Genomic DNA, 13,930 nt, shown 5'->3' with positions numbered 1-13,930 from the left:
TTTATAACAAATCAATTATGTTTACTCGCAAGATATGGAAAATATAAGTGAAATTCAAAACTGTCTCAAGCCCACAGCTATATTCGCCAAGAGGTCGATCTTTTCGCCGAAGAAAAAGTGGGGTAAGTGCTAATCTATCTTTCCCTACACTGCGAGAAATTGAACAATAATTGACGTGAATAATTTTGTATATATATTTTTTTATTATTTTTTAAAACTTAAACTGAAGTAAAGGGAGTATACACTGAAAGAAACAAAGAAAGAACAAAATTTTTTTTTTATTAATTAGAATTGAGTACACAATTTTTTTATTGGAAAACTTAAAAAGAAAAATGGGTAGTAAGGTGAGGATACGAAAAAAAAAATTTTTTTTTATTAAATTAGAATGGAGTACACTGAAGAAAATTTTAATAATTAAGAATATTGTTTTTGTTTATATAATTTCCGTTAAGTTTTGATTTATTATTGAACTATCCTGTAAAATCCCTTAGCTTTAGTTTAATTTAAAAAAAAATAATAAACAAAATAAGAAAAAAAATTTACACTGTGAAAACCTGTTTTGAAATTTAATAAATTTGATTTCATTGATTAAAAAACAAATCCTACTTTTCGATTTGAATATTTAAAATTTATGCTACCATTTGTAAACACACCACAAATAATAACACAGTGCGACCGTGATTTGGAACTTTTAAAGAGACCTAGTAGGAAAAAACGGGTTTTCGAAAGTGTTTTGCTCTTAAAAATTCCTGAACGCGTAATTTTATGCCGATTTTCAATTTTTTTACGTTTTTCAATAGTTAAATGATGTAGCTTTTGAAAAAAAAATATATCTTTAATTTATTTAAACAGAAAGGATACAGACTTTACAAAAGAAACTGACATTTTTGAATTTTTGTCATGTTTTTTAAACTTTGACTCCATTTTTCGGTACAACTTCCAAGAAATGGTATCATTCTTAACACATATCAATATTGTCTTATTAATCCTGAAAAATTTCATTACGAAATTATGAAAATTGTTGAAGTTATAACGCTTTTCCCAAAACAAGTCAGTCCAATCTTCATAGGAATGGTGTGCCATTCCATTCCGCCTATTCCTTTCTTTCACACACAACATTTTTTCGAAATAAATCAAGATTTGAGGGTGTATGAAAAATTTCAAACATGGTTTTATACCAGAGGTCGGCATGGCCCTATCTCGGGGGCATAGGAAATTTCTCTGCCCGAGCTCTGCCACACACACACACTATACATGTGTGAAACTTCATGCACACAGCCTACTTTCTGCTATTCGTTACTAACACTAATGCGGTAAAATCATATCAATGTATTGGGGTGCCGATCCCTGTTTTATACTATACTCGACCTAATGAACAATTCCTACTAGGTCTCTACAAAAGTTCCTCCAACTTTTCTTTTTTTGTCGCACTGTGTAATTAGCAAACCTAAACTTGTATGTAATTTCGCTTATATACATTCGCCGGTTAGATAGGAGTTATATTATGCTAATTTTAGGGAATTATATATTGAATAAAATGGAAGATTGATTTGTAACGTATCAACTCCGCCAATGATTTCTCGGGTGTATGGGGTATACGGGCCACGAGAGTCTTGCTCTTTCGCAAGTGGCCATAGGTAGGGCGGGGTATTTAGGGATCGCAACAACATCCGCGTTCCTACAACTGATGATCGCTCTAACGCAAATATTTTCCATCTGTACCTTTAATTGATCTATTAAAAGCTTGATTATCTTAATACCGGCTCTGAATACTAGCGTAGATTAACATCTCAGTCGCAGCAATCTTATCCCTTTTTATCCTGAGGGTGCACTAAGAGGAAGACTCTACCACAGCAAGACCACCACCCCATAAGCCGACGAGCTAGAGCCGGAAAACTACAACGTGCCCGCGATCGTAGAGTCTTCTGTACCAACGAACCCTTGGTTGCACGTTACAGTAATAATATTATTATTAATATAAAACAAGATAGCAAAGCTAACTTCGGGAGGAGCCGAAGTTGATATACCCTTGCAGTTAAAACCGGATATATATCGTAAACATCGGATATAGTTGGCCGATCCTTATGATTACATCATAATAAAACCAATTAATTAAAATAAAAAATCTGAAAAAATTCCCAAGCTTCTATCTTCAAAAATACGAAAGTTGATATTTCTACCTAATACCATTTCCGATCGTTCAGTTATAGAATCGGCTTGAACTCTCTAACTCTAAAAACACCAAAGTTATACCATTTCCGATCAATCAATTATAGGGCAGCTATAGGATATAGTCGGCCGATCCCGGCCGTTCCGACTTATATACTGCGTGCAAAGGAAAGAAGAGTGTGTGCAAAGTTTCAAGTCGATAGCTTTAAAACTGAGAGACTAGTTTGCGTAGAAACAGACAGACGGACAGACGGACATGCTCATATCAACTCAGGAGGTGATCCTGATCAAGAATATGTACACTTTATAGGGTCGGAGATGTCTCCTTCACTGCGTTGCACACTTTTGGACAAAATTATAATACCCTCTGCAAGGGTATAAAGATAAAAAGGGAAATAAGTGGCGCCCAACGTGTGGCCCAAGGGAAAGCATACCCGAAGAGACTCTTCGATTATTAAGCTCAACATTTTTTTTATCTGGCAAATTCAAGTTTAACTTTTTTTTTTTCGTTCTGGAAAGCAGTGACGGAGATCTACGGTGTTCCGACTGACCACGAAAATTTTCAAGAGGATACATTTATTTTCTTTTACACTATCATGGAACACAGTAAGAGGAAGCGGAAGACTGTCAACTCCGGTTCGGTTTCTGACTTTTACTGAGGTACTATCCTAATAAAAGTTAGAAATGCTCCTGATGCTTCATTGGTCTCCACCAATGTGCAGGAATATAGAGACACGTTCTTGAAGAGAGTTGTCCTAACCCACTAATGGCCACCAAGAGAGTCTAACCCTGTTTCGCCTCTGAAAAGTTATAATTTTTTTTGGGTTTGAGTCAGGAATACCACAGATGTCGGTGCTTGACCGTTCTGGGTCCGAGTCAATGAGAAGAAAGAAGATACCCGTCTCCCTAAATGAACTATGATGTTAAGTAACTTCTAAGTTACTAAGATCTATTTTCTTTTTTGAAATTCAGTTTTTAATACCTCTTACATTCGGGAATATCAAAAGCAGAGTTAGGTAATTGTGATCTTATTTGGGTTTTACGGATTTTTATAAATTTGGGAGAAGAAAAAAGTAGAGGTTAGTTTTGGTTGTTAAAATAAAGGCATAAAAAGATAACGAAATGGGTTTAGACCAATCACCTGACCGAGGGTCGCAGGAAGGGGCGAAACTGAGTTGCCAACTTTTCAAAACAGAAATAAAATCCAACGCGGAAACGTTCGAAACCACCTGTCGCCACGAGTTCCACAAGAAATGTATAAGCGCGCATTTTAAGAAAAGCGAGTACTGTCCGGTATGCAAGCTTTCCTGTAGGCCAGTAATAGAAGGTCTGCAAACGCGTTCTCAGTGGAAAACGCGTCAAATGGATAGTGGCCAAGCGAGAGTGACCTCTAATCTCCCAGCTACCTCGAGAGGCACGGAGGCAGTGAACTTGCGGACCGTCGACCCTGACCAATTGGCCAGCGCTATGACTCTTTTAGATCTAGAGAGGAGGCTGTTATCGGTGCTGTCCGAGAAGATTTCTGAGGTGGTACAAACATCGGTCTTCGAGAACGTGCAAAGGCTGATCGCCACGCCGGCGAATTCGGAAGACGTGGAAGAAAGGTCAACTCCGATCAGAGAAGACCCTCACCAGGGCAACATGGTGGGGAACGCAGTGCGCACCTTGGGTCCGCCCTTACCTTCATCGGAATACCCGATGTCCCCTCAGCGTAGCAATGGGTCTGACTATGGCATACGACCGGACAAGGTTGTACATATCCTGAACGGATGGAAGATAAAGTATTCTGGATCTGGCGTACCAATAGACGATTTTATCTACAGAATGGAAGCACTCACCTATCAAACCTTAGACGGAAATTTCGCGGAGATGTGTCGCAATGTCAGAGTCCTTTTCGAAGAAAGGCCACAGAGTTCTATTGGCGGTACCACAAGTCGGTAGCAGAGGTCCGATGGGACCGCCTGTGTTCCGCGCTCCGAGTACAGGTCCGCCAGAATCGGGATGATGTAGACATAGAGGAATTGATAAGAGGCAGAAAGAAGTCAACGAGACCTTTGACGGATTTTACGACAGCGTGAATGTAATGATAGACCAGTTACAAACACCCTGGTTAACTCGCAAGTTGGTTCGCATTCTCATAAATAACCTAAGACCAGAGATACGACATGAGATCTTGAACGTCGACGTAGCGACGGTGCAAGATTTAAGGGAGATTTGTCGACGCCGAGAAGCCTTCCTAGAGGACGTCAAGCGATCTTACGGGTATAGCAAGGTAACTCCTTACCGACGGGAAGTCGCCGAGTTAGTCGAAGAATCCGGGGTAGAAAGCAGTCCGGTAGCAGAGAGATAACACCTATAAAACTAACTGTGCAAGGTGTTCAAAAAACTCCAGACCCGGCATTTTGAAGTCTCCGTACAAACCGAGGACCTCGAATGGCGCTCGCAATTTGTCAACAACGACAGAATAATTAGGAAAGAGCTGAGCGCCATACCAGACCAAATACCGGACGTGACAAAAACAGAGATGTTATTATTGCATCAAAGGAAGGGAAGTTTACCAGCCATTCCATCTCAGGAAATACTACCTGTGCCTCCGATTAGATTTCGCCGCGGCGCAAAAAGAATTATGTCCTATTGGGCAAACATCAATAAATGGAAAGTCGGCCTCCACTATATATGTTCAATTCCAACAAATACAAAGGATCTTTGTCCGTTTTTGCCGGTGCGGGTTTTGGGTAGGGTTGTTGATAATATATCAAAATATCAATATATCGATATTTTTTGGGAAAAATAATATATTTATATCGTAATATTTTGTTCCCCAAATATCGAGTGTGCGATAGTTTTTTTTGATATTATCTGATATTTCTGCGTTGGTCACTCTTTGATCAAATTGATAAATGTGAAGCTCGGCGGTTTGAGAAAAATGGACATTAAGCTAATAAAACAGAATTATAGTGAAGTCAAAAACGGAAAAGCGAGGTGTAATTTGTGTAATAAAATAATAAAAACAAGAAAGGAAAGCTAACTTCGGGCGGAGCCGAAGTTTATATACCCTTGCAGTTAAAACCGGATATATATCGCAAACATCGGATATAGTTGGCCGATCCTTATGGGAATAGGAATATATAATCCAATTTATTACAATAAAAAATCTAAAAAAGGTCCCAAATTTCTATCTTCAAAAATACGAAAGTTGATATTTCTACCAAATACCATTTCCGATCGTTCAGTTATATGGCAGCTATAGGATATAGTCGGCCGATCCTAATGAAATTTAGTAGGTCGGATCAACTGACCAAATATATAATCTGTGCCAAGTTGCAGCTTTCTATCTTCAAAAACACGAAAGTTGGATCATTTCCGATCGTTCAGTTATATGGCAGCTATAGGATATAGTCGGCCGATCCTTAAGAAATTTGGCATGTCGTATTATTTTGCCAAAAATAGCTCTCACGTCAAATTTGAACTCTATAAATTTAAAAACACCAAAGTTATACCATTTCCGATCAATCAGTTATATGGCAGCTATAGGATATAGTCGGCCGATCCGGGCCGTTCCGACTTATATACTGCGTGCAAAGGAAAGAAGGGTGTGTGCAAAGTTTCAAGACGATAGCTTAAAAACTGAGAGACTAGTTTGCGTAGAAACAGACAGACGGACAGACAGACGGACAGACGGACAGACGGACATGCTCATATCAACTCAGCAGGTGATCCTGATCAAGAATATATATACTTTATAGGGTCTGAGACGTCTCCTTCACTGCGTTGCACACTTTTGACCAAAATTATAATACCCTCTGCAAGGGTATAACAAGTGGTAACACGACCAATTTGACGTCACATGTTAAAAATAAACATAACGAATTTTTCGTAAAGTGTCAGTGAAAAGAGGTTTGTATATATAAATAAATTCATATATTAAACCGCGAAAGTGTAGATTTTATTTCACACATTTTTTACACACACACGAAACAAAATCTACACTTTCGCGGTAAAATGGCGCCAAATTTCGGCGTCATGTTGTACACATAAATATATATATTAGCGGTGCCCACACAAATACATTATGTGAATACGAAGATCTGCCGTAAGCACGGCCGTTTACAGTTGCAAACAAAAAAAATTAAATTCCATTTTGATTATTTTACCATCATCCTCAATTTTAATTCTGAAATATTTATGCAGGTGTATAACAACAAAATTGGAGAATACCCAACAATATCGGAGTCAATCCGGAGCTTGGAGACTTTAAAAAGTAAGAAAGAAAAAAAAAAATGAAATGATTTTTTCATGTATAAAAAAATGTGTAATCCGTTTTTATTAACCGTTTCTTTATTTTAGGCGATGGACATAGGGCTAATGAGATTTCAGAGGCCCTTGTTTTTATGATTTGCAAGGACAACATGCCTGTCAGATGCGTCGAAAAAGAAGGCCTAACATACCTTCTTAAAAAGTGTGTTCCGCAATTTAAAATTCCTGGCCGGTCCAAGGTAAGAATTATTTTTATAATTTTTTTTTTCAACACGTCAGTACACCTTTAAATATATATATTGTTTTCCAGGTAACAGCATTGTTGGAAGACAAATACACCCAATTGGTGACAAGAATCAAGACCGTTTTTGACCAAGTAGATCACTTGCATTCACCTGCGATGCTGTGACTATTACAAATTCAACTCGGTCATTTCTTACCATAACGGCGCATTTTATAAACGAGGGATGTCTCGAGGCGATTTGCCTAAACTCCGTTAGAATGGATCAGGTTAGTTAATATTCAAATATAAATATTATTTATTAAATACGTATTTGAAAGTGTGTTATAGTAATTGTAAATCGTGTTTGTCTTATATATTGTCCGTTTTAGTTATTTGTCACTTATTTGTTATTGCTGCAGTCCAAAATTAAAAAAAAAATCTCGTGTTATATTTAGTCTCATACCAGCGAGTATATAAGTTCATTGTTGGATACCGCTTGCGATGAATTTAATATAAGTCGGTCTAAGTGTTCAACACTAACCACAGATAATGCCAATAACATGAAAGCCGCATCAAAATGTTTTCTTGGGATTGGGAAACACGTTCCATGCTTGGCCCATACAATCCACTTGCTAGTAGATGATACCGTAAAGGAGATTTCGTCATTTTCCAATATTTTGGACAAAGTAAAAAAAATTGTGATGCATTTTAAGCATAGCCCTGCATTAATGGACCAGCTGCGAAGAGCTCAGTCCGATGAGGGAGTTCCAGAAGGTTGTATTAAGACCTTGGTTCAAAACATTGACACGCGATGGAACTCGTGCTTGGACATGTTGATGTCCTTTTTAGGGCTTGTAAACAAAGTATCAATTATTCTTAAGAAAGAAAGAAAGAAAGAAAGCAGAATACTCTAAGCCAATACCAGAACTGCTGACTGCTAAAGAATTAGATATTTGTCGCGATTTTTGTAAGCTTTTGAGCCCATTTAAAGATGCAACCGAGAAAATAAGCGGTGAAAACTATGTTACTGCTAGTATGGTGATTCCGTTAATTGCATTATTATTAAAAAACATACAAATTTTAAAAATTGAATCGGACGAGGGCATTATCACAAAAGAGTCGCTTCGCAAATTGATGGAAAAACGGTTAAAACCACTTGAATCAAATAAAATATTGGTGAAATCATCTTTTCTTGATCCAAGATTTAAAAAAATGTACATATCACCCATCGGGGTACAGGAGGCAACAAATGATTTGTTAAACGAAATTTCTACCTTTTCAAAGGAAACCCCGGTATGTCAAATTTTAGAGTTCGTAATCATGTATATAATTTAATAGTAATACTTACATTTACATAAATAATAATAATAACTCAACGTAATTAATTCATTAATTAATTATTTATTATTCCGAAGCAAAAATAAAGTATATATTAATTTCCTTTAAATTATTACAGATTTCTGATGACAATGCAGAGGAACAGATTTTATGGAGGCCCACAATAGGTCAATTTTAAAGGGCCTTTCGTTGCAAAACACTGATCACAGCGAGCTAAAATTATATCTCAGTTTGCCCCAAACATCATGGGAAAGTAATCCCCTAACATTTTGGAATGCACACAAATGCGTTTGCACACAATTTTGGAATCGCCCGAAAATACCTAATTACACCTGGAAGTTCAGTGCCTTCGGAGAGACTGGCTTCGGCTATAAAATGCGTCGTTTGGGATTCAAGCAGTCGAATGACTGATAATCACATAACGCAACGGGTATTTTTAAAGTCTATTAATGCCAAATATTGGCACTAACTTTATACAAGACCAAGACTGTATAATGGAATACAATCTCCTTATTTTTTTATTATATAAGAACTTTGAATTTAATTTAAGATAAATTTTATGTTTTTTTTATGAATAGAACTCGAATCTCAGGCAAAGACTATAATGAAATAGAATATCATTATTTTTCTTTATGTTATATTTATACCCTTGCAGAGGGTATTATAATTTTGTCCAAAAGTGTGCAACGCAGTGAAGGAGACATCTCCGACCCTATAAAGTATATATATTCTTGATCAGGATTACCTCCTGAGTTGATATGAGCATGTCCGTCTGTCCGTCTGTCTGTCCGTCTGTCTGTCCGTCTGTCTATCCGTCTGTCTGTCTGTCCGTTTCTACGCGAACTAGTCTCTCAGTTTTAAAGCTATCGTCTTGAAACTTTGCACACACCCTTCTTTCCTTTGCACGCAGTATATAAGTCGGAACGGCCCGGATCGGCCGACTATATCCTATAGCTGCCATATAACTGATTGATCGGAAATGACATAACTTTGGTGTTTTTAGAGTTAGAGAGTTCAAATTTGACACGAGAGCTATCTTTGGCAAACTATTACGACGTGCCAAATTTCATAAGGATCGGCCGACTATATCCTATAGCTGCCATATAACTGAACGATCGGAAATGACCCAACTTTTGTGTTTTTGAAGATAGAAAGCTGAAACTTAATACAGATTATATTTTTGGTCAGTTGATCCAACCTACCAAATTTCATTAGGATCGGCCGACTATATTCTATAGCTGCCATATTACTGAACGATCGGAAATGACCCAACTTTTGTGTTTTTGAAGATAGAAGTTTGGCACATTTTTAGGTTTGGTTTTTGTATTATAATAAATTGGGTTATATTCCCAATTATCCCATCATATTCTCATAAGGATCGGCCAACTATATCCGATGTTTGCGATATATATCCGTTTTTAACTGCAAGGGTATATCAACTTCGGCTCCGCCCGAAGTTAGCTTCTCTTTCTTGTTTTCTTTATAATTTTCAAATGTTATGTTTATGAATTTAAAAAACTAAAGATGAGAAAAACTAAACAGCAATAATAATTTCTGTGTTTTATTTCTATTATTTTATATTCTAAAAAACTTTTTGGGAAACAAAAAAAAATATCAAAAACATCGATATATCGATTTTTTGTAGCGATATATATTTATATCATTTTGATATTTTTTTAAAACAGAAAATATTATCGATACGATAATTTTAAAAAATTCGACATCCCTAGTTTTGGGTCGCACCGTATACGGTCTTCTGGATTCCGGGGCGTCGATAAGTTGCATTGGAGGGAAATTAGCGAAGGAAGTGATAGAGATGAAGGACACTTTTAAAGCCTTAAACGTCCATGCTAGCACCGCCGACGGAAGAGTTCGGCGAGTAACAGGGAAGATGAGGATCCCGATAGGATACGACGAAATCCAGAAGTCGATGGTTATCTATATCGTTCCGTCGCTCAAACAGGACCTGTATTTGGACATTGATTTTTGGAGAACATACGATCTTTTACCCAAACCATTACAAATAGGCGAAATAGACACCGACGTGAGTAGCAGTAGCTTCAGGTGCCAGTTGGATGAGGATCACCATGACCTGGCAGAGGAACGGAAGTTGGAGCTCAATCGCGTCATCAAATGTTTCCCGTCATTTATCCAGGAAGGCTTAGGTAAAACTAACTTGATCAAAGTCTTGATGTGGGGAATGCAAAACCAGTTAAACAGCGACATTTTCCTGTCTCCCCAGCAGTGGAAAAGAATATGTATATTGAGATCGACCGCATGTTGCAGCATAGAAGAGTCGGATAGTGCTTGGTCGTCACCCATAGTGATGGTTACCAAGCCGGGTAAGATGAGGCTTTGCTTAGACTGCCGAAAGGTAAATAGTCACACCACAAAAGATGTCTATCCAGCGGGATACTAAGTAGGCTGCCGAAAGCCGAATATATCTCAAGCTTAGACTTGAAGGATGCCTATTGGCAAGTCTCTCTAGAGGTCGAGTCCCGAAACAAAACGGCATTTACAGTACCAGGAAGGCCGCTGTATCAGTTCACCGTAATGCCCATCGGGTTATGTAATTCCACCAGTACAATGTCCCGGTTAAGGGACAAGGTTGTCCCTGCACATCTAAAGGATAGGGTATTCGTTTACCTGGACGACCTTCGAGTGGTTTCGTCTAGTTTTGAAAGCCACTTGGATTTATTAAAAGAGATAGCCCTTCACTTAAAACGATCAGGATTGACCATTAATGTATCTAAGAGTCACTTCTGTAAGAGGAAGGTCAAGTATCCAGGACACATCATCGGGGATGGCGGGATACGCAAAGATCCTGAAAAGGTCAAGGTAATTACCGACTTTCCCACGCCAAAGACGTTGCGTGCCATGCGTAGTTTTATGGGTCTTTGCGGCTGGTACCGAAAGTTTGTGCCAAATTTCGCTGCCTTATCTGCTCCGATCTGATGACCACCAAGCGTAGATTTAGCTAAACTCCCGAAGCCATAAAAGCTTTTGAAGCCTTAAAGCGTCGTCTTTGCGAAGCTCCGGTATTATGCAATCCGGATTTTGACAAACCCTTTGCAATCTATTGCGATGCCAGCAAAACGGGGGTTGGAGCTGTTCTAGTTCAAGAATCGGAAGAAGGAGATGAGAGACCTATAGCGTTCATATAAAAAAAACTGAACATAGCGCACCGTAATTACACTGTTACGGAACAGGAATGTTTAGCCGCAATTGTAGCACTCAAGGATTACAGGGCTTACGTCGAGGGAATTCCATTTAAAATAGTGACCGATCACGCATCCCTTAAATGGTTAATGGCGAATCGAGACTTAAGTTCGCGGTTAGGTCGATGGGCAATAGCTCTAGAGAGATTCCAGTTTAGCATTGAACATCGGAAAGGCTCTTTGAATATTGTTCCCGATTCCTTGTCACGAGTAAACGAGGATGAAGTTGTGTCTAGTACCAAAGGTAAAGGCATACGTAAACGCTTGTGAAACGTGCAAGGCTAGCAAACCTCCAAACCAGGTGCTGAGACCACCGCTAGGAAAGGCAACAGAGTTAGCGCGATTCTTCCGGCGACTATTTATCGACTTCTTGGGGTCTTATCCCCGCTCAAGGAATGGTAACATAGGTATATTTATCGTCTTGGATCACTTTTCCAAATTTGTTTTCATAAAACCAGTTAAAAAGATTAATGCTGACGCAGTGATTAAGTATTTGGAAGGGGAACTATTTATGAGCTTCGGAGTTTGCGAATCGATAGTATCCGACAATGGTTCACAATTCAGATCTGAGTCATTTAAGAAACTTGTTAACCAATACGGAATTTCCCACATGTTATCTGCCGTCCACTCACCTCAAGCCAACGCGTCCGAACGAGTGAACCGTTCGATCATCGCTGGGATCAGGGCCTATGTGAACCCTGATCAAAAGAACTGGGATGAGTGTTTGGACAAGATTTGTTGTGCGCTGCGTTCGTCAATCCATTCTAGTATTGGGACGACACCTTATTATATGGCATTTGGACAACACATGGTAACCTCCGGCGGTACGTACTCCTTACTAAAGCAGTTGAACATGTTGGACGATCGGTCGTTACTGTGCAGCCGACATCAAATCAAATCTCCTTTGATTTGATGCGAGAAGAAGCCACCAAACAAATGCGAAAGGCTCACGAGCGCAACGAGAATCGTTTCAATCTGGAATCTCGCGAAGTTTCATTCATCGAAAGGCAGGAAGTGTTTCGTCGCAATTTCAAACAAAGTTGCTGTAAGACAGGATACAATTCGAAGTTCGGCCCGGTGTTCGTTAAAGCTCGAGTGAGGAAAAAGCTTGGAAGGTCCTACTAGAGCTAGAGGATTTACAAGGCCAGAAGATAGGGGTTTACCATGCCAAGGACATCCGACAGTAACGTCGCTCCAGTCGGTATCAGCCTAGGGTATGAGTTCTGGAAATACCCTAGCCTGATTGTGGGAGAGGGGTTTTTGTAACGGCGTCTGTAGCGTCGTAAAAATAAATAAATAAATAATTAAATATAAATACCAGCCAAATATATCGATATTTGCCAACTATCGCCCGGTTCGAGAGTTGCCATAGGTTTTGAGCTCCGGTCAGCTGATCAGGCGCTGTAGTGAAAAGCCGCATGGTGGGGTGAGAAAAGAGCTAGGTTATGGAGAAGCGAAATTCGATCTTTTCCGTTCTCGATCGTCACCGAAGTTAGACGTGACTTCTCAAAACTTTTTTTTTGTCCTACCACCGACCGCATGCGACGGAGTAAAGAGTAAAGTTAAAAGAAACCCGAAATTGAAGGCGATCCCGGGCGAAACCGGGTTAAATCGTCGGAAAACGGGGGAAACGTTCCCGGAGCACCGAGCGCGAGCCCCGTGGTCGAGGAAGTCGAAAAACGTGAGTCGCCAGCGGAGCACCCCAAGAGACGCCGGGGATAAGTTGGATCGGAGGTACCTCCCTCGCTGTGCACTCCCAAGAAACGCGACGGAAGACCCAAGGCCCACTGGATCCCCCACCGCAACCCCGAAGAGAACCTCTCGGAGGACAGCAGCGCACACGTGCTATACAAAGTTGGAAGAGCTCGAAAGGAAGAAGGCAAAGAAGAAAAGGAAGAAAGGATGACCGCCCCACCCCGCACAACGGATTAACGGAGAATAGCAACAATGGCGATTTGGTGGAAAAGAAAAAAAAAAGAGGCCAAGATAACAGTGGTGTACAAAAAAAATGAAAACGATAAGTTAAATTAAAAAATAGAAAAATATAAAATTGAATTTACTATTATTTAATCAATTAATTTAAATTTCAAAACCGGCGATGGCGAATTGATTTTTTTTGTTGGTGTGTGCAAAAAGAAAAAGTTATGAAAGCAATATATGAACGGAAAATAGTTTTTAAAACTGAAAAAAACTAGTTTATAAAACTACACTGAAAAAAAATGAACGAAAGTGAAAAGTTTAAGTTCGTTATTTTATACCCTTGCAGAGGGTATTATAATTTGGTCCAAAAGTGTGCAACGCAGTGAAGGAGACATCTCCGACCCTATAAAGTATATATATTCTTGATCAGGATCACCTCCTGAGTTGATATGAGCATGTCCGTCTGTCCGTCTGTCCGTCTGTCCGTCTGTCTGTCTGTCTGTTTCTACGCGAACTAGTCTCTCAGTTTTAAAGCTATCGACTTGAAACTTTGCACACACCCTTCTTTCCTTTGCACGCAGTATATAAGTCGGAACGACCGGGATCGGCCGACTATATCCTATAGCTGCCATATAACTGATTGATCGGAAATGGTATAACTTTGGTGTTTTTAGAGTTAGAGAGTTCAAATTTGACACGAGAGCTATTTTTAGCAAAACATTACGACATGCCAAATTTCATAAGGATCGGACGACTATATCCTATAGCTGCCATATAACTGAACGATCGGAAATGACCCAACTTT

At 39.1% G+C, this 13,930-nt stretch overlaps 1 long non-coding RNA gene across 1 annotated transcript; it reads left to right on the top strand.

Moving 5' to 3' along the window:
* Positions 1 to 6,372: 6,372 nt before the first annotated feature.
* On the top strand, positions 6,373 to 6,870 carry LOC138927746 (uncharacterized). Its single transcript, XR_011444216.1, has 3 exons — positions 6,373 to 6,430; positions 6,517 to 6,665; positions 6,737 to 6,870. It is a non-coding gene; the product is annotated as an uncharacterized lncRNA (long non-coding RNA).
* The last annotated feature ends 7,060 nt before the right edge of the window (positions 6,871 to 13,930 follow it).

The sequence above is a fragment of the Drosophila bipectinata genome, chromosome XR (genome assembly GCF_030179905.1).
Source record: "Drosophila bipectinata strain 14024-0381.07 chromosome XR, DbipHiC1v2, whole genome shotgun sequence".
In the NCBI taxonomy this organism is placed as follows: Eukaryota; Metazoa; Arthropoda; class Insecta; order Diptera; family Drosophilidae; genus Drosophila; species Drosophila bipectinata.
The sequence above is the reverse complement of the archived record's forward strand: the minus strand, read 5'-3'. Positions and strand labels throughout refer to the sequence as shown.